Genomic DNA, 25,192 nt, shown 5'->3' on the forward strand with positions numbered 1-25,192 from the left:
TTCTTGGCTGCATATTTTTCTGATTCAGCACACTGAATATATCCCGCCACTCCTTTCTGGCCTGCCAAGTTTCTGTGGATAGGTCTGCTGCAAACCTGATCTGTCTTCCCTTGTAGGTTAGGGACTTTTTTTCCCTTGCTTTTTTCATGATTCTCTCCTTGCCTGAGTATTTTGTGAATTTGACTATGATATGCCTTGTTGATGGTCGGTTTTTGTTGAATCTAATGGGAGTCCTCTGTGCTTCCTGGATTTTGATGTCTGTGTCTTTCCCCAGTTAGGAAAGTTTTCCGCTATGATTTGCTCACATAACCCTTCTACCCCTATTTCTCTCTCTTCCTCCTCTGGGACCCCTGTGCTTCTGATGTTGTTCCTTTTTAATGAGTCACTGATTTCTCTAATTCTTAAATCGTGCTCTTTTGCCTTAATCTCCCTCTTTTTTTCTGCTTCGTTATTCTCTATAAGTTTGTCTTCTATAGCACTGATTCTCTCTTCTGCCTCATCCATCCTTGCTGCCGCTGCATCCATCCGTGATTGCAGCTCAGTTATAGCATTTTTAATTCTGGCTATTTTTTACTTCTTTTATATCTGCAGAAGGGGATTCTAATCTATTTTTGACTCCAGCTAGTATTCTTACTATCGTGATTCTAAATTCTGGTTCAGACATCTTGCTTGTGTCTGTGTTGGTTAAATCCCTGGCTGTCGTGTCTTCATGCTCTTTCTTTTGGGGTGAATTCCTTCGGTTTGTCATTTTGAAGGGAGAAAAGGAATTAATGAGGTAGAAAAATTGAAACTAAAAAAAATTAAAATTAAAAAAAATTAAAATTAAAAATTAAAAACATACACACACAAAAATTGAATAGATGATGCTAGATCCTAGGTGTGTTTTGGTCTGGGTGTAAAAAGTGGTTTGACAGATTAGAGAAACAAACAAACAAAAAAAAAAAAAGGGGGGGAGAGAAAAAAAAGGAAATCATTTGAGAATTTGAAAAAATGAATACACTAAAGTAGACTAAAATACACAAGAGTAGAGAATATAGTAGAAAAAAATTATGGAAAAATATTTTTAATAAAAATTAAAAAGAAATATGAATTTTTTCATTTCCTGTATTTAAGAAAAAATAAATGAAAAAGAAAAAAGATAAAAAAAGAAAAAAGAAAAGACAAAAAAAGAAATCACTTGAAAATTTGAAAAAGTGAATACACTGTAGTAGACTGAAATAAAATGATGGGAGTAAGATAGAATTTGAAAAAATTTACATAAAAGCAAAAAATATAGTAATAAAAATTAGATAAAAATATTTTTAAAAGAAATTGAAAGTAAAACTGAAGTTTTTCTCTTTCTGCATTCAAGAAAAAGAAATTGAAAAGAGAAAAAAAGAAAAAGAAAGAAAAAAAGGAAATTGCTTGAAAATTTGAAAAAGTGAGTACACTGAAGTAGACTAAAATAAAATGATGGAAGTAAAGTAGAATTTGAAAAAATTTACACAAAAGTAAAAAATATAGTAATAAAAATTAAAGACAGATATTTTTAATAAAAATTGAAAATAAAAATGAGTTTTTTTCTTTCTGTATTCAAGAAAAAGAAAAGAACTGTAAAAGAGAAAAAGGAAAAAGAGGAAAAAAAATGAATAGATGAACCTGCTAACAGATTTAAGTAAGACTGAAATTGCTTTGTTTTCCCCTAGAGGTTGATCCATGTAGCTCTTTAGTCCATAAATTAAGCCAGTGCTGAGGTTTGTGTTCTTGAAGAGTGAAGTTGGCCCAGTTGGGCAGGGCTTGGTGTAACAGCTCCACTGTCCCCTAGATGGCGCTGCTAGCCTACTGGGGTGGATTGTTGCGGTGCTCATAGGGCGCATGCACATGCTCGAGAGCGGTGAAAAATGGCACCGCCCAGCCACCCAGTCTGTTCTCCCAGATCAGCAGTCGTGCACCGGTCCTCGGTCTTCAGCTCTCCTCCACTCCCCGCGACCAGGCCCCAGGCAGTACCTCTCTCCCAAGTTTTGTCTCAGATGCGGCTGTTTTCCCCGGCCCCTTACTTCCGAAGGACTGTGGCTTTGACCCACTCCGCTGCTCTAAGGGAGGGTCTCACCTAGCAATGGCTGAATGAGCAATGGCCCAATGTCAGCTGCACCCAGGAACGCCTGTTGGACACTGCTGTTGCCGGTGCCCCAAGACTGAGGCCAGGTGCCAGCCCACCCTCCAAAAAAATCGTGAGACGTAGCCTCAGCGTTTCAGGGACCATGGAAAATCGCAACACACATCTGACAGCAGGCTTCACCCTCAACAACCTTGCCCCAGCACCAGAGAATGTGGCTGCCTTCTGGGGTCTCTTGGGACCAGGTGGCTTCAACAGCCCCTGGTAGGGGCTTCTACCAAATATCCCTCCAGCAGTGGAACCACTTTTCCCCATGTGGCCTGAGATCCTCCTGGACCCCACTCTGTTCCTGGGGATTCACCTTTCCCACCAGAGCACTGCCAGGTATCGAGCTGCGGAGTTGCAGCCTTTGCTCTCCGCTTGTTTAGTCTTAATGGAATTTAAACCCTCTCCTTTCTCCTTTCTCCCTTTTTAGTTTGGTCCCTGCGGCTGTTTCCAATTTTCTACTTTCTCTCCAGCTGCTTTTGGGGAGGGGTGCTTTCCCCATATGCTCCCCCCCATCTCCGTCCTCTCTCCACCTGAAAAAGGGGTTCCCTACCTTTCAGGGCTTCTTGCTCCCCAAGTTCAGCTCTTTGTGTCGCATACTTGCTGAATTCTGTGGTTCAGTTTGTGCAGATTGTTGTGTTAATCTTCCAATCGGTTTTCTAGGTGTGTAGGATGGTTTAGTGTTGGTCTGGCTGTATTTCATGGATGCGAGACACACAGAAAGCTTCCACGCTGTTCCGCAATCTTGACTCCTCCCGGTTCTTTTCATTTTTCTACTAATCTTCAAGAATAATGAGTTGATGCCCTAGCAACTGCCAAAGGTAGTTTTTTATTTTACAGGTTTTTTTTTTTTTTTTTTTTGAGTAGTAGTTCACATACAACAAACTACAGTAATGATGTTGAGTAGCATTTGAATGCTGATTAGACATTCGTATATCTTCTCTGGTGAATTGTCTATTCAAATCTTTTGTCCTTTGTGTGCGTGTGTGTGTTTTCATTATTGAGTTGTAAGAGTTTTTGTATATTGCAGATATAATTCCTTTGCTGGAAAATAATTTCTCCCAGCTTGTGGTTGGGCTTTTCTTCTTCTCTTCTTTTTCTCCTTTTTTTTTTTTGGAAGTAGGCTCCTTGCTCAACATGGGGCTTGAACTCATCACCCCGAGATCAAGAGTCACATGCTGTACCAACTGAACCAGCCTCATTGCTCTGAGTTTTCATTTTTTAATGGAGTCTCTTCAAGAGAAAACTTTAAAAATTTTGATGAAATTCAAACTATCACCTTTTTTTCTATTATGGATGGTATGTTTGATGTCATATCTAAGAAATCTTGGCCTAACTCGAAGTCACCAAGATTTTATTCTATGTTTTAGCTCTTACATTTAGGAGTTAATTTTTGCGGGTGATGTAAGTAGAGGTCTAATTTTTTGTGTATGGATATTCTGGCACCATTTATTGAAAAGCATATCCTTTTCTAATTTAATTGCTTTGACATCTTGTCAAAAAGAAATTGACCATAAAAATGTGTTGGTCTTTTGCTGGACTATCCTTCTATTCTATTGACCTATATGTCAGTGTGGTTTTATGCCAATGCCACACCGTATTGATTACTATAGGTTTGGAAACCAGGTAATCTAATCTAACAAAAAGAATTTTGTTCTTTTTCAAAACTGTTGAGGCCATTTTAGGTCCTTTACCTTTCCATATAAACTTTAGGATCAGCTTGCCATTTTCTATGAAAACATCCTGGAACTTCGACAACAATTCCATTGAATGTATTGATCAATTTAGGAGAATTGCCTACTTAACAATATTGAGTCTTTGGATTCCATAAACAAGGTACATCTCTCTACTTATTTAGGCCTTTAATTTCTTTCAGCAATGCTTTGTAGCTTTTAAGGTATAAGTCTTGTATTATTTCTTTGTTAAATATTTTGCAGAATTCACTAGCGAGGGAATGTGGGTCTGCAATTTTGTGGGAAGGTTTTTTTTTTTAACCTATACATTTAATTTATTTAATAGATATGGGACTATTCAGGTTACCTACCATTGAATGAGCTTCGGTACTTTGTGTTTTTCAAGAAATTTGTCTATTTAATTAAATTTGTGGAATTTATTGGCATAAAGTTATTCATAGTATTCCCTTCTTGCCTTTAGGATTTATAGTGATGTCCCTGCAAATGTCTGATACTGGTAATTTGTGTCTTTTTTCTTTTCTTTCTTTTTTTTTTTCTTGATCAGTCTGATGAGAGGTTTTTCACTTTATCTTTTTCAAATATCCAGTTTTCAGTTTTATCGATTTTCTCTATTGTTTTCCTGCTTTTCAGTTGATTCTGATGTATGTGAAGAGAATGTGTATCATGCTGTTGTAGGGAAGAGTGTTCTATCAATGTCAATGACAGCAAGTTAGTTTCAAGTGTTGTTCACGGCTTCTATATCTTTGATTTTCTGTCTACTTGTTCTATCTATCTTTGAGAGAAGGTATGAAAATAAGCAACTACAATCCTAGATTTTTGTATTTCTCTTTTTAGTTCTACCTTTTCCTGCTTCATGTAGTTTGCACTCTTTTATTGGCTACATCAGTATTTAGGACTGTTATGTTCTCATGATTCATTGGCCCTGCTATTGCTGTTGATGCTTGATCTGTCTCATGTTTGGACAGAGAAAGTGCCATCCAGTTGGCTCCTGAGTCTTTTCGACATAACTTTAGATCTTTGATAGTCTTCTTGTTCCTGGCATGACAAGATATTCCAAAATGCACTTTGTATTTTTTTCTTTAATCCTGGTATCGACCATTTCTCCTAGGAGTCTGCTTTTTTTTTTTTAATTAAAAAAAATATTTATTTATTTTTGAGAGTGAGAAACACACACACACAAAGCATGAGCAGGGGATGGGTCAGAGAGAGAGAGACACACAGAATCTGAAGCAGGATCCAGGCTCCGAGCTGTCAGCACAGAGCCTGATGTGAGGCTTGAACTCACAAACCGCAAGGTCGTGACCTGAACCAAAGTCAGCTTAACTGACTGAGCCATCCAGGCACCCCAGAGTCTGCTTCTGTTTGTAGGGAAGTGTTGTTGTTTAGGAGACCACAATCTGTGTGCTAGAGCTGATTATTGCTACTCTATGGTTGTCATATTTTCAAGCCCTTTTCAGTGGCTAGAACTAGGAAATGCATACTTTTTAAAAAGAGAAAAATACAGGGGCAGCCTGGGTGGCTCAATCGGTTAACTGTCTGACTTTTGATTTTGGTTCAGGTCATGATCTCAAGGTTGGTGAGATAGAGCCCTGCATCATACTCTGTGCTGACAGCTCAGAGCCTGGAGCCTGCTTCAGATTCTGTCTCCCTCTCTCTCTGCCCCTCCCCCCACCCCTGGCTGTGCTCTCTCTCTCTCTCTCTCTCTCTCTCTCTCTCAAGAATAAATAAATATTAAAAAACAGTTTAAAAAATTAAAAAGAAAACCCCCAAAGCTATCCTATTCCTCTGATTTCACTCAGTGTATTCTGCAGATCATTTTAGCGTTGCAGATAGAACTCTTCCTCCTTCCCTAGTACAGCAGTGTGGTGTTCTGTTCATGTGGGTAGACCATCGTTTCTTCAGCAGGCCTGTACTGATGAACACTTGGGTGTTTTTCAGTCTTCTGGTTTTGTAGCTACTGATGCAATGAAGAGATTTATTCAATTGCTTTGAATTTTTGGCCAGTATATCTTTGAGATAGATTCTAGATGTGGGATTGCTGGTCCAAGGGGTGGTTATCTATCTATAAAATATAAGTAATTATGTAAATAATAATTTATATTATATGTAAGATATAATGTTTAGATATAATTTATAATGTTATATAATGTTACATATAAGATATAAATTATATACCTATTTTATATACATCGAAAATTTTGCAGATGTGTGAAATTACCCTTAAAGAGGGTTTCTGGGGGCACCTAGGTGACTCAGTCAGTTAAGCATCCGACTTTGGCTCAGGTCATGATCTTGTGGTTCATGAGTTCGAACCCCACATCAGGCTTGTGCTGACAGCTCAGAGTCTGGAGCCTGCTTCACATTCTGTGTCTCCTAACCCTGCTCATTCTCTCTCCCTCCCTCTCGCTCTCTCTATCAAAAACAAATAAACATTAAAAAATTAAAAAAAAAAATAAAGAGTGTTTCTGATGTGATCATCCATTAGCGTGAGGCCTCCAGAATCCACCTCACGAGGGCAGTGGCTGAAAGGCAGGGGTTGAGTGATGCTGGTGGGGCATACACTTCTCCAGTTCCAGGGGGGCCCCCAATGAATGCCTTTCCCCAATAGTTCCTGGAGGCTCTGACATAAGGCATGGCTGGCAGGACAGAAGGCATCTCAGCTTTCAGGGGTGGCCTGGAGACAACCCCAGACTTAGCAGAAGCCCAGGAGACCTTGCCCCCACCCCAGTCATCCCTACCTGGTGCTTCTGGCCCTTGAGTCTATCCTGTCCCCTTCAGGTTCATCTTTTAGCCTTATAACATTTAAAGTTGTTTAAAAACTCTTTCTATTTTATTTGAGTGATTGTTATTATATAATGTGAATAGTCCCTAATTATTCTTATTTTTAAAACAGTTTTGTTCTGTCATAACTATTTCATTCCTTTACATACCCCCTTGTTAATGAGGATGTGCTTTTTCTTTAAAACTTTAATGACAGAGGCACCTGGCCTGGGGGCTCAGTTGGTGACTCTTGATTTCAGCTCAGGTCATGATCCCAGGGTCATTGGATCAAGTCCTGTGTTGGGTTCTGCACTGAACATAGAGCCTGCTTAAGATTCTCTCTCTCTCTCTCTCTCTCTCTCTCTCTCTCTCTCTCTCTTTCTCTCTCCCCCTCCCTCCACCCCACCCCCCACCTCTCTCTCCCGGTGGAGCTCTCTCTCTCTAAAACAAACAACTTTGATGACACCTTTCCCTCTGTACTTTTTTATTTCTTCTTAGCCTCCTTTTAACTTTTTCTCCTGAATTTATTTTTATCTCATCGAGTTTCTTTCTATTTCTTAACTTAAATGGTAAAACTGGATTCTCTTTAAGTGTTTTTATGCTCTCTGCTGGCTGGCCAGCCCCTGGGAGCCCAGGCAGGTAGCTGGGGTGGTGTACATGCCGTGGGGGAAGCCAGGTGGGCTGTGGCGCTTTCCTCCCTCTGTTGATCCCCAGTCTTTCCTCACCAAGTCCTGATTCAACAACCCTTAATGTTAATGATCTGGGGGACTAGATGCCCCTCCTACTCCCATAAGATTAAGCCATTCATGATGACTACAGCTGAAACTCCAAGGAATCTGGATCCTGGAGAAAAGTGGGCTGGAAAGGGATGTATGTGCTGCTTTCAAATATCTGTGAGAAGAGTGGACATACTCACTGTTGACCTAGAGGAAAGAACATGAACTTAGAACCACAGCCCACGGGTGATGATAAGGAAGCACATTTATTTTTAAAACAATTGCCACCGTTGAGAAATGGGACGGGTTGACTGGTGAAGGAGTACTTTCCCAGCTTCACAAGTGATGGATCCTTCACAAGGAGCTTGGATGTTATAGAAGAGAATCCTGCATTGGTGGTGGGACGGTGTGTGTGTGTGTGTGTGTGTGTGTGTGTGTGTGTGTGTGTGTGGCTTCTAAGATATCTTTTCGCTTTAAAATTCTTCTGTTTACAGAAAACAAGATTGTGCAGTAGATTCTGTACTATGTTCCCAGCATCTATTTCCCCTTTCTTCTGTTTACAACATACTGTGCCCCTCTGCACTTGGTGAGCAACCCTCCACCAGCCTGGACCAGTCATACTACGTCACCCCAACTGCGTGCTGACTGGTTCAGAGATGGGCATGTGACTCAGAGTGACCGCCTCCTCCCCAATCAGAGTTTCTGTCTTGAGCTATGTGGGAAGAGTCATTTTCTCTTTCTGTTTAGAAACATAAAAAATATAAATCTAGAGCTTCCTGCTGCCCCCAGCAGGTATCTTTCTAGCAGGGATCCTTCTGGCTGAGCTACTTGGCCTGGGGGAATGAGGCCCACATTTAATGAGACAGGGAGAAGAGGTAAAGAGGTCTGGAAGTGTTTGCATCTCTGATTCTTAAGATTAGCCTTACCAGTTCTCTTTCTGTGGTTTGATTGTGTGCACTGGAAAAGTGCCCTTTTGCTTTAGCCGGTCAGACTTGGGTTTTCTGTCACTTGTAACCAAAAAGGGTCTTTTTTTTTTCTTAATGTTTATTTATTTTTGGGAGAGAGAGAGAGTGACAGAGTGTGAGTGGGGGAGGAGCAGAGAGAGAGGGAGACACAGAATCTGCAGTAGGCTCCAGGCTCTGAGCTGTCAGCACAGAAGTGGACTTGGGGCTCGAAATCATGAACTGTGAGATCATGACCTGAGCCGAAGTCAGACGCTTAACTGACCGAGCCACCTAGGTGCCCCTCCAAAAAGGGTCTTGACTGACATGGTTGTTATTGTACAAAACATCATTTTACACTGATGACCAATTTTTCCAATTTCTTCTTTTTGAAAAAAAATTTTTTTTTAATTTTGAGAGAGAGAGCAAGAGCATGAGCGAGTGTGCACAGCAGGGAAGGGGCAGAGAGACAGGGAGAGAGAGAGAGAATCCCAAGCAGCTTCTACACTGTCAGCGAGAAGCCAGATGTGGGGCTTGAACTCACTAACCATGAGATCATGATCTGAGCTAAAAGCAAGAGTCTGATGCCTAACCGGCTGAGCCACCAGGCACCACCAATTTTTTAAACTTCTTAATGAGAATTCTTTCAGAAAGAAAAGGCAACATTTGCTCGTAGCTAAACTAAAAATTACTGTAGTTTTTCACACTAGTAAGCTGGCATGAGGATAGAGTTAATAGAGGGTTCTGTGTGCCTTTGTATGAAGCCCAGCCATCTCTATCAGCATATGCCTGTCGTCTCCACTTGGATGACCCAAAGCACAGCACTTGAGGGGTGCATGGGTGATTCAGTCAGTTAAGAATCTGATTCTTGGTTTTTGACTCAGGTCTTGATCTCATGGTCATGGGATTGAGCCCCACATTGGGCTGTATGGTGACAGCACAGAGTCTGCTTCAGATTCTCTCTCTCCATCTCTCTCTCCCCCTCCCTGCTCATGCTCTCTCTCTCTCAAAATAAATAAATAAATAAACTTACAAATAAAAATAAAATAACATAGCACTTGAGCTTTCCCTCCCAAGCCTGATCCTCCCCTAGTCTTCCCCATCCCACAAAATGCCCTTTTCATCCATTCACCTGGGTTCTAAGTGAAATACTTAGGAGGCAGCCTTCCTTGTACCCCTCTGCTTCCTCATCTCTAATCCACCAGCAAGTCCTGTGTCTCCCTCCAGAACTTCTGTGCATCTGTACATCCTGTCATCTCCTACTTGGACTATAGCAGTAGCCTCTTAGCTGACTCCTTACTTCCCACTTCTTGGTCCTTTCTGGTCTTTTCTCTACACAGAAACCCTAGTGAGCTTTTAAGAACATGATTCAGATTCTGTCATTTCCTTGCTTAAAACCATTGATGACTTTCCATTGCATGCAGAATAAAATGCAAAGGCTTGCAGTGGTCCAGAAGGCCCTGCATGCCTGGACTGGTCCCTGCCCACCTCTCTACCCTCAGCTCCTGTCACTCTGTCTCTGTTTACTGTGCTCCAGTCACTCTAGTCTATTTCTTGTTTCTGCTTTGCGGCTCTTCCTTCTCCCGGGACACTTTCATCCAAGTCTTAGAGTGGCTAGCTCCTTAAGGCTCAAATATCACCTCCTTAGAGATGCATTTGAACGTGGTATAGTATTTACTACTATATGTTTACTGCTATATACAGTATTTACTACTACTATTTACTGTCTAAAATTGTTGTGTTTATGTAAGTGGTAATCGTTTATTTCCCATCATTGGGATATAAATCCAGGGGCCAGGCCAACCGATGCTCAACAAATCATTAATGAATAAATGGAAGGATAATAGGGGAGCAACACATGGGTGCGGACTGTGAAGCTGAGTAGACAATATGTTCCATTGCTGCTGGTTGGCTTTGCAGATCCAGATCCAGAGCCCAGTTTTTGGAAAGTTTGTTGGAGCCTTTCCAAGGTCTGTCACTGTGTGTGTGTCATGCTTCAGGTGGCTTCCTGTCTAGTTGATGAGTAGTGTTGCCACCAGAAGCCGAGGAGAATGTTGGGGTGGTGACTGGTGTTGACAAGAACCACCCAGGGAGTGTTGTAATGCAGATTCTGGGGCCCAGCGAAGCCCTCGGGCTGGACTCCTAGGAAAGGTAAGGAGGGGGCAATCAACTCATCCAGGTTGGCCCGGGACATCCCCAGCTTTAGCACTGAAGGTCGCTTGCTCTCTGAAAAATCCATCAGTCGCTGGCAAATCAGGAGGGTTGGTCACTCTAAACAAGGTGTTCAGAGAGATGCAGAGAGCGTCAGATGAAGTTAGATTGGAATGGTTTCTTGGGGTTGCTGAGGTAGAATCATTTCTCATCTTAGGCCTTGAGTTTTGGCTGTCCCCTCAGCCCTGCTGTGGAGTAAGTCTGGGTTTTCCAGACACCAAGCTGGGACAGAAAGGAAAGGAAACCATTGTTTCTTGAACACCTGCAGTGAGCCAGCTGCTGCTCTAGACCTTTATTACTGAATGTATCCCTTGGTAGCCTTTTTATTGCACCCATTTTAGAGGCAGGACACTGAGGCATATGAAGTTATGTAATTGCCTGAACTCAGACATCTTCCAAACAGAGGATATAGGAGTACGAAGTCTCCCTGACACAGAAGCCCAGGCCCCTTTCTAGGTGTTTTGCTTTGTGTATAGGGGTGTGTGTGTCAGAGATGTGGCTGGGACCTCAGCTTGACAGTTGTCCTCAGTCCTCAGGGTTGGGGTTCTCCTGTGATCTAGAGAAGGCCTCACGGACTGGACAGTGAGATAGTTAAGGAAGAGGCACCCAACGAAGTTTCTTTGGGCTGGCCAGGGCCTGGCTGTGCAGGTGGCTCTCCACCACCAGGTGGCGCTGTGGCTCTGCCTTAGAAGGCTCCCCACAGCACTATTGCTGGTGCAGAGCCCGCCAAACGACCAGCCACTGGGCCTTATTTAATCTGCAGCCTGTAGGCAGCCTGGGGCCTGTCCACAGCTTTCTGGCTTTCCTGGACTCTGGAAGGACAAGAAGAGAGAGGAGAGGAGAGAGGTCAGAGGTTGGTCAGGAGAAGAGGAGGTTTGGGCCAATGCAGAGTCTTGGCGGTAAGGGTGACCAATGAGCACAGCTGTGAGGAAGAGGGGTAGAGATTGCTGTACTGGAACTAATGAATTTATAACATGGGCCAAATCATCTCCTGGTGTGCACAAAACACATCAGGATAAGTGGACTTGCTCCCCCATGGTGGGAGTGGGGAGTGGAACGTGGGCAGAGAAGAGGCAACTTTTCTGTCCTACAGACCGTTTTGGTCAAGGGAAGGCCTCAGCTGGAAGGGCTGGGAGGCAGAGATGGCCAGGGTGCCTCCAAGTTGGGGGCAGAGATAGCCCCCAGTCATCTGCCTGTCTGCCCCCTGCTGATCACAGGGGCCCCCTGCTATCCTCACTGGGGGGCATAGGAAAGGTCCCCATCCGTCCTCCAGCTGCCCTTGCCATTTGGGAAAATGGCTTCAAGGATGCTGGCCCTCAGGATCCCACTCTCTTATCACCTATTTTGTATATCAGGACTCAGGCCTTCTAGATTCTCATCAAAAGACATCACTACAACAAACTTTTAACTCTTTTTCAAAGCCCACACCAGCGCCACGTGGTGACTCACTGTGGATTAGCTGCCTAGCAGTGGGTTTGGCCTGCACATTGATGTCAGAATGTGAAATAGTGTCTGCACTGTAAAGCCCCAAATGCATCCTTGGCACTGGGGAGTTGAGCAAAGGCCTCCTGAGGGGAAGGCGTGGTATGGGTGCAGGAGGGCTTTGGGAAAGAGGAGTACTTGGCAGTGAGACAGGGGAGCAGAAAGCAGAGGGAACTTCATCAGTTTTACAGTCTGCCTTTCCCTGGTTTCTGGGCTGAGTGCTGTGACAGATGTGCCCCTTAGGAATTTTTTTGTTTTAATATTACATTTCATTCATCACCTCTTCACACAGAATCTATTAAAATATTTTGTTTCATTTGTATCTACAGTATCATTCTCTCTCCCCTTTTAATTCAAGAGGTAATATAGCCACAGATTCAAAATTCAGAGGGTTCAAAATACGTAACCTTTTCCTGTTTCATGTATAAACAAACAACCTGATGTTTACCAACAGAAAAACAGCAAGGACAGTGAAGGACAATTTGTGGACGAAACGTGTTAAGGTGTCACCCTGATTGTTGCAAAAACTCTCTCCACTCCCCACCCCCGAATTTTGAGAACTTTTTTGAGAAGTTGCAACTTTTTGTTAAGTCAGGTCTTTCCCTGTATGATCGATTCTGTGCATGGAAAGTCAGTGCCCATCCTGAGATGAGTTAGTCTTTTTCTTCAGTTCTTTCTCATGGCTTTCCAATTGGCTCTCTGACCCTCCTCAGAGATGTTTCTTATAGTGACGTGATTATGAGACAGAACCCAGGGCTGGCTTAGCTGCCTGAGGATGGTGCCTTTGGAGGCCAAATGGCCTCAGACCCCAATCCTGGCTCTCTGGACCATCCGTCATCTCCCCATCTGACAGTTTTTCATGGTGGGACAAGCAGGCTGGGAGGGACCAGCCTCTGGAAGTGGACTTTCCTGCTGGAGAAGAGGGTCTGGAAGAGCTGACTCTGCCATGGGGACTTGGGAGGGGGCAGACTCTGGTCACTGCCTGAGCGCCCTTGTCGGCTGGTCCCTGGGCATAGGGGAGTGGAATGTGGGCAATTCTGGAGGACAGCCTGTGACTTGAGGAGTCCTGCCCATCAGACTGTGGGGCAGAGCTGGAATCTAGACCCTGGAGACTTGGGAACCAAGGAGGACATAGACTGAGAACTCTGAATAGGGACCAAGGTGGGCCCTGGGGGGTGGACCTTCTGGGGGATGGAGGAGCCCAGTTAATCAAGACAGGCATTGGTCAAGGTTGCCCTGGTAGCCTGCCTGCCCTTGACATTTCAGAATTTGGAGCCACAGTAGCCGAAATGGTCCGTGCGGTGATGTGTGTGTGAATCCTTAGGAAACAAAATCATTGTGGGCATGTGTCAGGCCCTGAGCCAACTGTAGGGGTGTCATTACTGCCTTGTGCATCGGTCCTAGAAGGAAGATGTAGATGCCCCCTCCCTCCCTTACACCATCTCCCTGGATCTTGGCGATGGCCCAGTCAACCTCATTCATAAAGGGGCCTCTCCCGTTCCAGATATTCCAAATGTTGCCTTTAAGCCCCCTCCCCTCCCATCATGTGACTTCACATGGCATGCCGCTCTTTCTAGGGCATGAGTTTCCTCATCCATAAAATGAGATGGTGGTCCTGCTCCAACCTATAAACCAAGTGGCCAAATGAGGGAATAGATAGGACGCTGTTCTGGAAAAAGGAAAGTGAATCATCTGAGTGCAAGATTCTGAAGTGGTTCCACCCAAGGCCCGTGGAACACAGCTCCACAGCTGTCTCTCCCCAGGGCTCCAGCAGGTGGCAGCATTGCTCTCCCCCTGTGCTGGTCACTCCAGGGCCTCTCCTCCCAGACACTGGTGTGTAAGACCTTGGACCTCACTTAGTTCACACCCCACAGTCCCACCTCCCATGGGGAGGTGGGGGGTAGGGATCTGAGTGGCCTCTGAGACACTGGCCAGGGCTGGGAGCCTGAATGCCCCGGACAGGAAGGGCCTGGAAAGAGAATTAAGATCTTGTTCTTTTCCTTCAAAACAGCACAGACAAGCCAGGAGGAGGAGACCTGGTGTGCATGAGCCTAAGAAGGCTGAAGGGAAACCTTGTCTTGCTCTGCCACGACCCATCCCACACTGCCTGGAGGTGGCAATTTAGGATCCAGAGGCAAGGACTTGTCCTCTGCCAGGTTTTTGTCTTTAGCCAGAAAGGCCAGCTGGCATTTTAGCGGGGGCAGAGGTGGGTGAGTCCTCTATTTTTGTGTGTGCCAACGGGTTGAAAATTTAACACATTTCAGTTCATCTGTGCAGAAAAGAAGTAATTTATTTATTCATCTCTAACAAATGTGGCCTTTCTCCCAACCCCTACCTGAAGATTAGTGAGAAAAACAACAAAATATTCAACTCAATTTTAATATCACAGGACCTGATGGTTTAGCGTGTCCTGTTCAGTGATGTTTTTTGTTTTTACTTTATTTATTTATTTATTTATTTATTTATTTATTTATTTATTGAGAGACAGAGAGAGAGCACGTGCAAGTCGGGGAGGGGCAGAGAGAGAATGAGACACAGAATATGAAGCAGAGATTCTGTGTCAGCACAGAGCCCGATGCGGGGCTCGAACTCATGAACCATGAGATCACGGCCTGAGCCGAAGTCAGACGCTTAACTGACTGAGCCACTCAGGTGCCCCAGAGATGTTTTGTTTCTCTTGGAGCAAGGGCTCAGTTCTCAGCCTGTCTTCCCTTGCTTCTCTCACTAACATGGTGTCAAGGGGTATGGACATACAAGGGCAGCTTACGTGACATTTAGTGGCAGCAAGGAGTTGCCTGGAGTGTGGCGTCCTCTGGGTTCCCGGCAAGGTCACTTGCCTGCCCTCTAGCCAATGATGGCACTTGAAGCTGAGTTTATATAACTCCTAGTCTAGCCCCTGTTAGTCTTCCCAGAGTTCCAAAAGGAGACCGGGACAGGGGCCCTCACTGGGGTTCCTTCTCTGGAGCAAAGCCAGACCGGACTGCTTAGCTCCCCTTGTTCTTTCCTCCTGGTGCCTTCCTGCTGTCCCCTGGGCAGGAAGGAATGGACCAAAAAGCCCTTTCTTCTCTTGCCTGGGCATCTGTTACATAAAACGCCATGGTCACACCCAAGAAGAGATGAAGAAAGGAATCCAGAAAATATGCTCTTAAGAGAACAGCCTGGTTTAGAAGACTTTTGACCTAACATAATCATATTTTTCCTGTCAGATGCCAAACATTACAGCATTTTTTCTTCTGCTCATTCTGTCTACATCAAACCTTCATCTTAGTCTCTCTTCAGGCAGAGATGGATGCCTCAGGCCAAGGAAGATGGAGGTCATGAACTCACAGGGCAAGAAAGAAAAGCACATTCATACATTTTCAAATGTCCTTGTATGCTTGAAATGTTACTAACATTGGACAATGGATCCAAAGGAAATATGACAGGTAAAATGTGAAGGCTTTCTCAACAGGGAGGATTCACTATCTTGCCTGTGTTAGATTTCCTTCCAGGGAGGATACATGGCGAGTTAGAAGTAGATTCCACTCAGCAAAAAGAGGCACACACTGTGAAAAGATGGCCCAACCCAGTGGGAATCCTTCCTGAACTTCCCGGGACCAAGGCAAGACCAGGGCTGGAGTAGGATGAGATGAAGGCTGTGAGTGGTGAGCTCCTCTCCAGGCCCCTCATTTGCCCTCTCCTGTTGGAGGAAAGAAGAGATGGTAATTCAAGCTAACTAGGAGCCTGGGAAAGGGTGGTGGGTGGTGGGTATAATTCACTGTCCTCCTTCAGTGCTGTGGGCAGGCAGACCATGGTATGAGCCTTCATCATTCACACAGCTTACTCAGGAAGAGGACTTACCGGGCAGGGCTGATTGGCTACACTCACAGGTACTCACTGGCACATGTGGCTGGACACATACTCAGCTGCTCATATTCATGTGTGTTTCCATGTGAATACCTGTAGAACTCTCAGAGTAGTGCCTGACCCAGTAAGCAGGCAATAAATGCCAGCTGCCATTACCATCCAGGGCACCACCAAAAGTTCTCTTAAACATACCTAGAGAGACACAGACACCCAGGTGTGTACATTCGCATATTCAAAGACATGTAGACACCTGTAAATATTTACATGGAAGCACTTGAATCTCAATAGGTATTGTTGAATACAATAGGTATTGTTCTTGCACTATACAAGAGGGTTAAGCAATTGAATCCTTACAACAACCTCACGAGTGAGTATTGTCATTCATCCCAATTAACAGATAGGTGAATTGGGTCACACAGAGGTGACAGCTCAAGGTCACATGGCTAGTAATTGGTAAACTTGGGATTCAAGCCTAGAAAGTCCGGCCTCAGAGCCTGCACACATAACTGCCTGCTATTCTGCCATCTTTCGCACAGATGCCCTAGGCGCAATCACAGACCTTCCCACAGATGTGAAGAAACCTCTGCATGTAGGTAGATGCACTGCCATACTCATAAGACACATCACAAGGCATGGGATCCCTGCAACATGCATGCTCAACCATGGCTCTGAACCTTGCAGAACCTTCCAGCCTTCTGAGTCAATGGCCTAATTTGATAATTCTCAGGGAGTGAGCTTTCAAAGGACTCCAATAATGCACCAGCTATAGTGGATGTTGGGTTCACAGCCCCCACCCCATGTGGGGGACTCAGGGTGGTTTGAGGGAGGAGGCCGGACTTGCCTTCACCTCCAGGGGCTGAATCACATTTTGGCTTTTCCTGAGATCTCAGGACCCCTGGCCTCATTCCGCCCCCTTGTCCTTGGTGAGTGCAGGATACTGCCTGGACCATGGTCTTAATTCCTTGTGCTTGCCCAAGCCTTGTTCTTGTTCCTCACCTCCATCCCAGAGACAGGTGCCCCCCACTGGAGGCTTTGAGGTGGGTCCAGATGGGAAGTCTCTTAGCTTCCTAGGCCTGGGGGAGAGCTCTCTGCAAAGGGGAGGGCAAGGAGGGCAAGGAGCCGCCTTTATGGCTTTCCTTGGCTCCTTGCTGAGTGGATGCTGTGCCAGATGTGGGCTTTGGTCCAGGACCAGGCTTGGGCAGGTGGTGAGGAATCATTGTCTCAGAATGTTAGAGACACCTAGGGACTTTGAGTGTCTAGTCCAGTTCCCTCATTTTATAGGCTAGAAACTGAGTCTCTGAGATGGGAAGGGATGTGCCTGAGGTTGCCCTGCAAATCTTCAACATTAAGTCTTAACTCCAAGTTCAGCGTTCAGTATGTCATAGAATAAGGCTCCATGGGGGACAAGACAAAGGTTTCCTCAGTGTACAAGTTACAGAAATCCAGGACAAACCAGAGTCATTGGCATCCAAAGTCACATTTCCTTGCCTTGGGTGGCTGACTACAATTTTAATCTGAACCCAAGGAGACCTTTTAAAAAATATTTTGGCTGTTGTGTGTAAGACACCTCTGTACCTGGCCAGGGCACTGGCTCTGAACCACACGAAGACTTTTGGCCTGAAGAGATCTGAGTACACCTTAATATATCTGCATTTAACTGAGAAACAATCCTCACAAAAGTCTACATTTACCCCATGTTTCTCCTGGAATGTTTTCTCTGTTGGCAACCATTAACATTGGCACTTTCTGTGTGCCAGGCTCTGTTCTCAGCACTTTACCTGTGTTACTCATTTAATCCTCTTAGCAGCCCAGTGGTGCAGACACTATCATCACTATTACCACCATCATCAGCATCACCACCATCATCGTCGTCGTCGTCATCATCATTATCATCATCATCTTCCCATTTTATTGATTAGGAGACTAAGGAACAAAGGGATTAAGTAATTTGCCCAAGGCCTCCAGATTAGAAAAGGGCAGAGCAAGGACTCAAAACCAGGCAATGCCCCCTCCACACTAGAGCTGTGAGCCTGGTCCTCCAGCGTACGGTCAGCCATCCTCCCCAACTGCTCCCCTTGAAATTTCTGAGAGTCTCATGCCCAGGGACCCCCTATACCAGTAAGGAGAGCCCAGGCAGGTAGAGAGCTGTACACAGGCCCCAGACATGTGCAGTCTTGGGAACCGATCATCTACTGCACAGTCCTGCAGAATTGAGACATACGTGTGATCCAGGCCACACACGTGTCTAGCTCTCCTGGCCTTCAAGAAGGCCTGTAGCTACTACCACCTGCTCTACTCTACCTCGTTGTCCTCCATTCTCTTCTCCCCACATGATACTTTTGACCAAAATGGGGACAGATCCATTTCACCTGAAGTTGGCAAAGAAAAGATGAGGGTTTTTCAGTATGGTGCATAGAAGGAAACTGGGGGGGAAAGGAAGACATTTGCAAATGTAAAAATGATTGGATGTAAAAAGCCTGGATCTCAGGTACTCACTAGTAGCAAACTCTGACTATGTTTGACTATGGCTCCCTCCTGGCCTAGCACGAGGCCCTGGGCCCAGACCTGAGGGCCTTGGAAGGATGTGATGCTCTCCAGAACAGGTCAGGTTTTAAGATGACTCTGGGGAGGGGTTTGGCTCTGTGGTATTCCCGTACCTGGTCCCAGGCCAGGTCAGACCATTCAGATTTGGCCAGGGGAGCAGTATTGGCTCTGCAGATGGGACAGGTTGGCTTCTCAGGACCCACTCCACTCCCATGCTCCTCTCTGGTCTTTTTGAGGTAGTTGCTCAGGTGTTCCTTCTGGCCCAGATAAGTGCCCAAATTCTCTTCTGGCTATTGCAGTACCTCTGGCTCCCCCCTTGGTCAGGCACCTGTTACATTGTTCTGCTGATTTCCACTCCTGGGGGAAGGGTATAAGTGGAGGCCCACAGACCATATGTCTAAATAGTCAAAAGTTGTAAGTCAAGCTAACAAACTGTTCATTAAAGTATGTTCTACCCTTCAGCCTTGATGAGTTTACCTTCAAAATGATAAAATTAAAAATACATAGGGGGCCTGTGTAGCTCAGTCGGTTGAGTGTCTGACTTCGTCTCAGGTCATGATCTCACAGCCCATGAGTTCGAGCCCTGCGTTGGGCTCTGTGCCGACAGCTCAGAGCCTGGAGCCTGCTTCAGATTCTGTGTCTCTCTCTCTCTCTGCCCCTTCCCCGCTCATGCTCTGTCTCTATCTCAAAAATAAATAAACAAAAAAATTTTAAAAATGCATGTATAGTTATTATTTTTATATGACTGAAAGTTTGCAAAATGCTGAAGACCACCAAACTGAATTATTGCTGATATACGTTAGGGGCTCTGTTCATGGGCCAGTGATGTTTGGATGAATAATACAAACAAAGACATTTATAATTCATAAATTAGCATGTATTTATTCTTTGAAATTCATTTTATTGCCTTAATTTCAGCAAAATCAGTCATGCTTTTATTTATTAACAAATTTTTTTATTAAAATTTTTAAATGTTTTTATGTATTTTTGTGAGAGAGAGAGAGAGAGAGAGAGAGAGAAAGAGAGAGAGAGAGAGATAGTATATGAGCAGGGGAGGGGCAGAGAGAGAGGGAGACACAGAATCCAAAGCAGGCTCTAGGCTCTGAGCTATCAGCACAGACCCCGATGCAGGGCTCAAACTTGTGAACCGCGAGATCATGACCTGAGCTGAAGTCAGATGCTTAACCAAGGGAGCCACCCAGGTGCCCCTAAAATTTTTTTTAATGTTTACTTATTTTTGAGAGAGAGAGAGACAGAGTGCAAGCAGGGGAGGGGCAGAGAAAGAGGGAGACACAGAATCCAAAGCAGGTTCCAGACTCTGAGCCATCGGCACAGAGCCTGACGCGGGACTCAAACTCACCAACCACGAGATCATGACCTGAGCAGAAGTCGGATGCTCAATCAACTGAGCCACCCAGGTGCCCCAGTCATCATGCTTTTGTAATAGAGAACTCATAATTTGTGTTCTAGTGAACAGTAATGACCTAAAGGATTGGAAACAAAATGTGATTGTATTCAGTTGTTTTAGTAAGCTATTGCCATGTAACAAAACACTCCAAAGTTTAGTGGTTTAAAGCAATATTAAAGATAATTTTATTATCTCTCATGGTTCTGTGGGTCTACCAGGCTTAGCTGAGCATTTCCTCTGCTGCTTTGCTTGGAAATTCTTGTGCGGTTGTGGCTAGCTGGTGGCTGGGGCTGGAGTCATCAAGAGGCTCAACTGAGGTGCTGGGATGGCTGGTTCTTTCCTCCTTTTCATATGATCTTTTGGTCTTTCTCCGTCCACACGGTCTCTCTAGTAGTGGCTGTGCTTCCCACATGGTAGCGGAACTCACAGAAGTGAGTATTCCAAAAAGGAGGAAGAGGAAGCTTTCAGTCCTCCTAAAGTCTACATCCAAAATGTACGCAACATATACCCACTGTGTTCCATGTGTTAGCATGAGTCACCGCCCAGCTTCAGTGGGTGGGGGGACCACACAGGGTCCACAGACCACATAAATACCGGGAGGTTTGTTCCCTGGGGCCTTCTGTGGAGACCAACTACCACAGTGTTGGAAGTGAGTGTTGTAACAAAAATTTAAAACCCATGGCATTTTCTTTGGGACAGTTGGGGGGCAGAAGCTGAAGAAACTTAGGGAGAAACTGAAGTCTTGAAACATAGAAAAGGGGACGGAAGCTATTCACTGGCAGAAATATGTGAGACCATCCCCTACAGTAATGGAGAAAACAGAAAGGGTGACTATGAATTTGTGAAACATCTAAGGCCAGTTCCAAGCAAAATGTTCAAAGTGCTAATTGGCTTCTTTCAGGTGGCTCTGATAAAATAGGAGAAGATTGAGATGAACTAAAGAAGTTTTGGAGCAGAATTAGTAAATCTAAGGAGGTCAGGTCTGTATTCTAGCCAGCAAAAGGCTCAAAAAGCAAGGATTCGCCTCAGGGCAAAGAAAATCCTGGGTGCTGCCAGTAAAGTGTGGTCTCAGGTATAGTGAAAGGTGTGGCTGTAATACCTTTGTGAAGAGCTCAGAAATATTTAAGGGCATGTGTTTAGACCCTTTGGGTACACAACAGGACTTCTAAGAATGTTAAGAGTGTATCTCTTAGATCCTCTCTGCTGGACAATGGGATTGAGAATCTCATAGTAAGCTTAAGCGGGGCTTAAGGTGAGAGGAGCTTTTTCTTTAATGGAGTAGGTTTTAATTTGATATATAATAAACCCACATGTTAAAAAAATTTTTTTTCAGCTTGGATTGAAAGGGACAGAGTTCAAAATGAAGAGTCATTTTTTATGGGCAAGAAACAGGCTGAGAAGTCAATGTGGTTACAAACACTGACTATTTCTTCTAGAAAAAGAAGGATAATTCAGAGTATGGAACTGAGAGCCACAGGCACCCACTCCCAGAGAACAGGACTAGGATCTAATTAAGGAATTGGCTTGATTTCAGAATTGTTCCATACAAGTTCCCCCCCCCCCTTTTTTTAAACGTTTATTTATTTATTTTTGAGCGGGGGGGAGGGGCAGAGAGAGAGGGAGACAGAGAATCCCAAGCAGGCTCCGCACTGTCAGCACAGAACTTGATGCGAGGCTCAAACTCACGAATTGTGAGATCATGACCTAAGCTGAAATCAAGAGTCGGACACTTAAACTACTGAGCCATCCAGGTGCCCCTCTCCTTTTTGAATGAGAGTATCTATATCATTTACCCTGTGTCTACCTCCTTATCATTTGTTGGGGTTAAGATAACTTGTCTCTTTTTTTCACAGAACTTCAAGTCAGGAGGAGTCATCTCCAAGCATCCACACCTGAGGGGCTTCCTCTTCTCCAGACCTGATGGAGATGCTGAAGTTCTGGATCTGAAGCGTAAGCCTGATAACGTCACAGATGAGACTGTGGGGGTTCTGAGGATGACTGTATTCAAATGTGTGAGGAACATGATTCTTTGAAGTGCTAGAGGGCAGCCCGTGGTAGCTAGTCTTCAAAGCTAGCCCCCCAGTGAACCACCTCTCCTAGTATTCATGATCTTGTGCTGTCCTCTTTCTGGAATCTGGGCTGTTCCTGTGACTTTGGCTAATAGAAAGAAAGCAGTGACAGTGATGTCTTGTGACTTCTGAGGACAGGTCATAGGGAACCTTTTGGCTTCCACCTGGGTTTCTTAGAATGCTCGCTCTGGAACAAGCCAGCCATCATGTAAGCAGTCTGATTCCTTTGAGACTCAGATGCTACGAGGAGGCTAAGCTAGCTGTGTGGAAAGTTTACAGGAGAAAGCAATACAGTCTGTCAGACTCTACCTGCTCTGGTCATCCCAGCTGAGATCAGATATGAGAGTCAAGATGCTGCCATCTTGGATGTACAGCCCAGCTGAACCTGCATCTGACTCTTGACTTGCAACCATGTGAGAGACCCCTCCCTCTGGCCGCCAAGGGACCACTGAGCCAGTCAATCCACAAAACTGAGAGATAAAAATATTTTAAGCCACTGGTAACTGAAGCAGTAAAAAAAAAAAAAAAAAAAGTGTATTTTAATTTAAAAATGCAAATTAGGGGTGCCTGGGTGGCCCAGTCAGTTGAGCATCCGACTTTGGCTCAGGTCATGATCTCATGGTTCGATGAGTTCAAGCCCCACATTGGGCTCTGTGCTGACAGCTCAGAGCCTGGAGCCTGCTTTGGATCCTGTGTCTCCCTCTCTCTCTCTCTCTGCCCCTCCCCCACTCGTGCTCTGTCTCTCTCTGTCTCTCTCTCTCAAAATTAATAAACATTAAAAAATGTAAAAAAAATTATAAAAGAGCAAAACATTGCATTTCATACAACTTTTTAGCAAGTTATTTTTCTTTCACATATTCAAAATTATATATTAAAATTAAAAGGCAAATGTAACCAATGGTAAAACTAATGCATTTTATCTAATACAAAAATTTAAGTAAAATATTTAAGTAAAGCTGAATTTTTACGTTTTGAAAATCTCATTCACTCTTAGTAAAAATTTTTGTGAAAGTAAAATCCTGCCGTGGTTCCCCGGCTGTCTATTGCCAAGGTAAAGAATCAGTCTCACGCTTCGTGTGGGTTCCGTCTTGACCTGCACATATGCAAATATGGGAGAATTATGAATTATTTATGCTGGAAAACGCTCCTCGGCTGCCACATACGATTGTAGCATTGCTGACGTGTGTGTACCTCTGGAACCACAACGAGAAGCAAGGAAATGCATGTTTGCCCTGCTCGGGACACGCTACTTCCATTGCCTTCCTGCTGAGAGGAAGGATTTGATAAATTAATCTGTCTTCCCTCTTAAGTGCTTCCACCATTCAATCCTCCCTGCACTTCCGAGCAGCCAGGCCCTCTCTGATGTCAGTAGCAGCAGGACCCACATGTGTTTCGAGCATTTGAACAGTCTCCTCTGGATTCGAGGACATAACTCGACCGTGGGGGAGAAGCATTTCCCTGGGGCCTGAGCGACGTGACCCATGAGAGTGGATGTTCAGGGGTAGAGGTCGTGCTCTGCTAGTGCTGAGTGCCTGCTCCCTAGGGAGGGAGGTGCCTTGTGTTCTTTAACTGTGTATGTACGTGCATGTGTGTGCGTGTGTGTGTGTGAGAGGGCATGTGCATGCGTGTGCATCCATGCGTGTGTGTGTGTGAAGTGTGGGTCCTCTGAAGAGTGGGTCTCAGAACAGAGACTGGTCCACCTTTAAGGGTGCTACTGCTTCTGGCCATCCTGTGCTGGTCTGGCGGAGGCCTCCTGGGCCTCTCTCCCGGAGTCCTATGGAACTCTGACCCTTGGATGCCTCACTCTTACTCTGATTTAGCTCTTCGGTTTGAAATATTTCATAGTCAGTTATTAGCCTGGTGTATCAGTCGAGACATTATCAGCTGCGAGGGACAGAAGACCAATCCAAACAGGCCTAAACAAAGAGGAGATACGTTGGTTCCCACAACCAAGTGCAGGGGCACAGATAGAGGGCCCAGACTTTGTTTTCAGGGGTGGGGGTCGGAGAGCCCTGTGACTGACAGACAGCCCACCAGGACACGTAGAGTAGAGGGGGTGGGAGAAGTATGTGTGGTTCCCCCAAGGAGGGGAGGTAGCCAGAATGCAACATGCCCTCCACACCTGGGTATAACCTTTTGCGAAATTCAGTTCTCCGTCTGTTGTGCTGGACACCTGGGCCTGATTTCCCAAGCAGCCCAGGTCGCAGGCACTGTCTTCCTGACACTGGCTACTGCCTGAAGCAGATTCTTTACCCGCTCCCGCTCCCATGTCAAAGCTTCCCATCCCTCACTGGGCCCCGGCTGGTGTGACAATCAGCAGCAGAGCAGAAGCAACTGAGCCCTGTGAAGGCAGAGGCCTTCTTGGTGCACATCATCTTTTCCTCGGGTCTGCTTGAACACCCAGGGATCCCCCGAGGACGGCTCCCCCAGCATTACACCACTGCAGTTGTGCACAGTAGAAATGTCTGTACAATAAACATCAAAGACACCATTTCTGTCAGGCAGCAAAAGGGGGTCATTCCTCTCTCCTGGAGCTCTACCGACAAGCCCTCCATGGTCAGAGACCCAGTGGATTGGCTCTCATAACATTTCTCTTCACGCAGCCACTCCTCCACATGGGGTCCCCCGGACGCCTGGCAAGTAGGACAGATCACCCTTCCCGAAGCCCCAAAGGGGCACTCCCCCTTGATTCACTTTCCACTCCCCCTCCCAGCTGAATGTGGCTGCTGCCCCCGCCTCCCTGCTCCCAGTGTTTTCTGACACACACTCACATTGCTTCTTGGAGTCTGCTGGAAACTGACCCCGAGAGGAAAGAAAGGAGGGGCTGGACAGCACGTCTTTGAGGCGGCTCACTTAACTCCGTTATGTGTGCTGCCTGCCAGCAGTGGGTCTGTGAGTGTGTGGGGGCCACGCCTGGGGCCAAGACCTCCTGACCCCCTGCTCTGGTCTGGTCCTCTCCCATCTTCTCTGTTTCCCTCTCCTCTTCTCCTTTCTTCTCCTTAGATCTCCCCATAGCCCTCTGTCCTTCTTTCTCTTCCTGTACACTCTCTTTCTCTCCCCAACCTAAATCTCAAGGGCATTACAGTATGAGCTCAATTTTCTCATCATACCTTCCCTTACCTAAAAATAGACAGTGCAAATCACACAACACAGCCATACATATAACACCATAGTGTCCACTTCCTTTTAACTCTGTCCTTTGGGGTGTTGGCCCTGTCCCTGGGTCAAGGCCCTTTGAAGACCAAGGAATGGCAGGTCCTGCCAGAGCCAAGAATGCATTTCAAAGGCTGGCCCATTCCTCCTCCCCTTGCCCCACTGTGGTGTTTGTTACTTCCTCCCCTTGGGAGTATCCGGAGGCCCTGGTCTAGGGGAGAGATAGAT

The 25,192-nt window shown here is 45.3% G+C and overlaps 1 long non-coding RNA gene across 2 annotated transcripts in view; it reads left to right on the forward strand.

The window, feature by feature from the left end:
* The window catches only part of LOC106976958 (uncharacterized), a 100,862-nt gene that overhangs the window by 8,612 nt on the left and 67,058 nt on the right, over positions 1–25,192 (forward strand). For both annotated transcript variants that reach the window (XR_008289284.1, XR_008289285.1), the window contains exon 3: positions 21,596–21,692. This is a non-coding gene — a long non-coding RNA (uncharacterized LOC106976958). The remainder of the gene's footprint in view (positions 1–21,595; positions 21,693–25,192) is intronic.

This window comes from Acinonyx jubatus, chromosome A3 (assembly GCF_027475565.1).
Source record: "Acinonyx jubatus isolate Ajub_Pintada_27869175 chromosome A3, VMU_Ajub_asm_v1.0, whole genome shotgun sequence".
NCBI classification, from domain to species: domain Eukaryota; kingdom Metazoa; phylum Chordata; class Mammalia; order Carnivora; family Felidae; genus Acinonyx; species Acinonyx jubatus.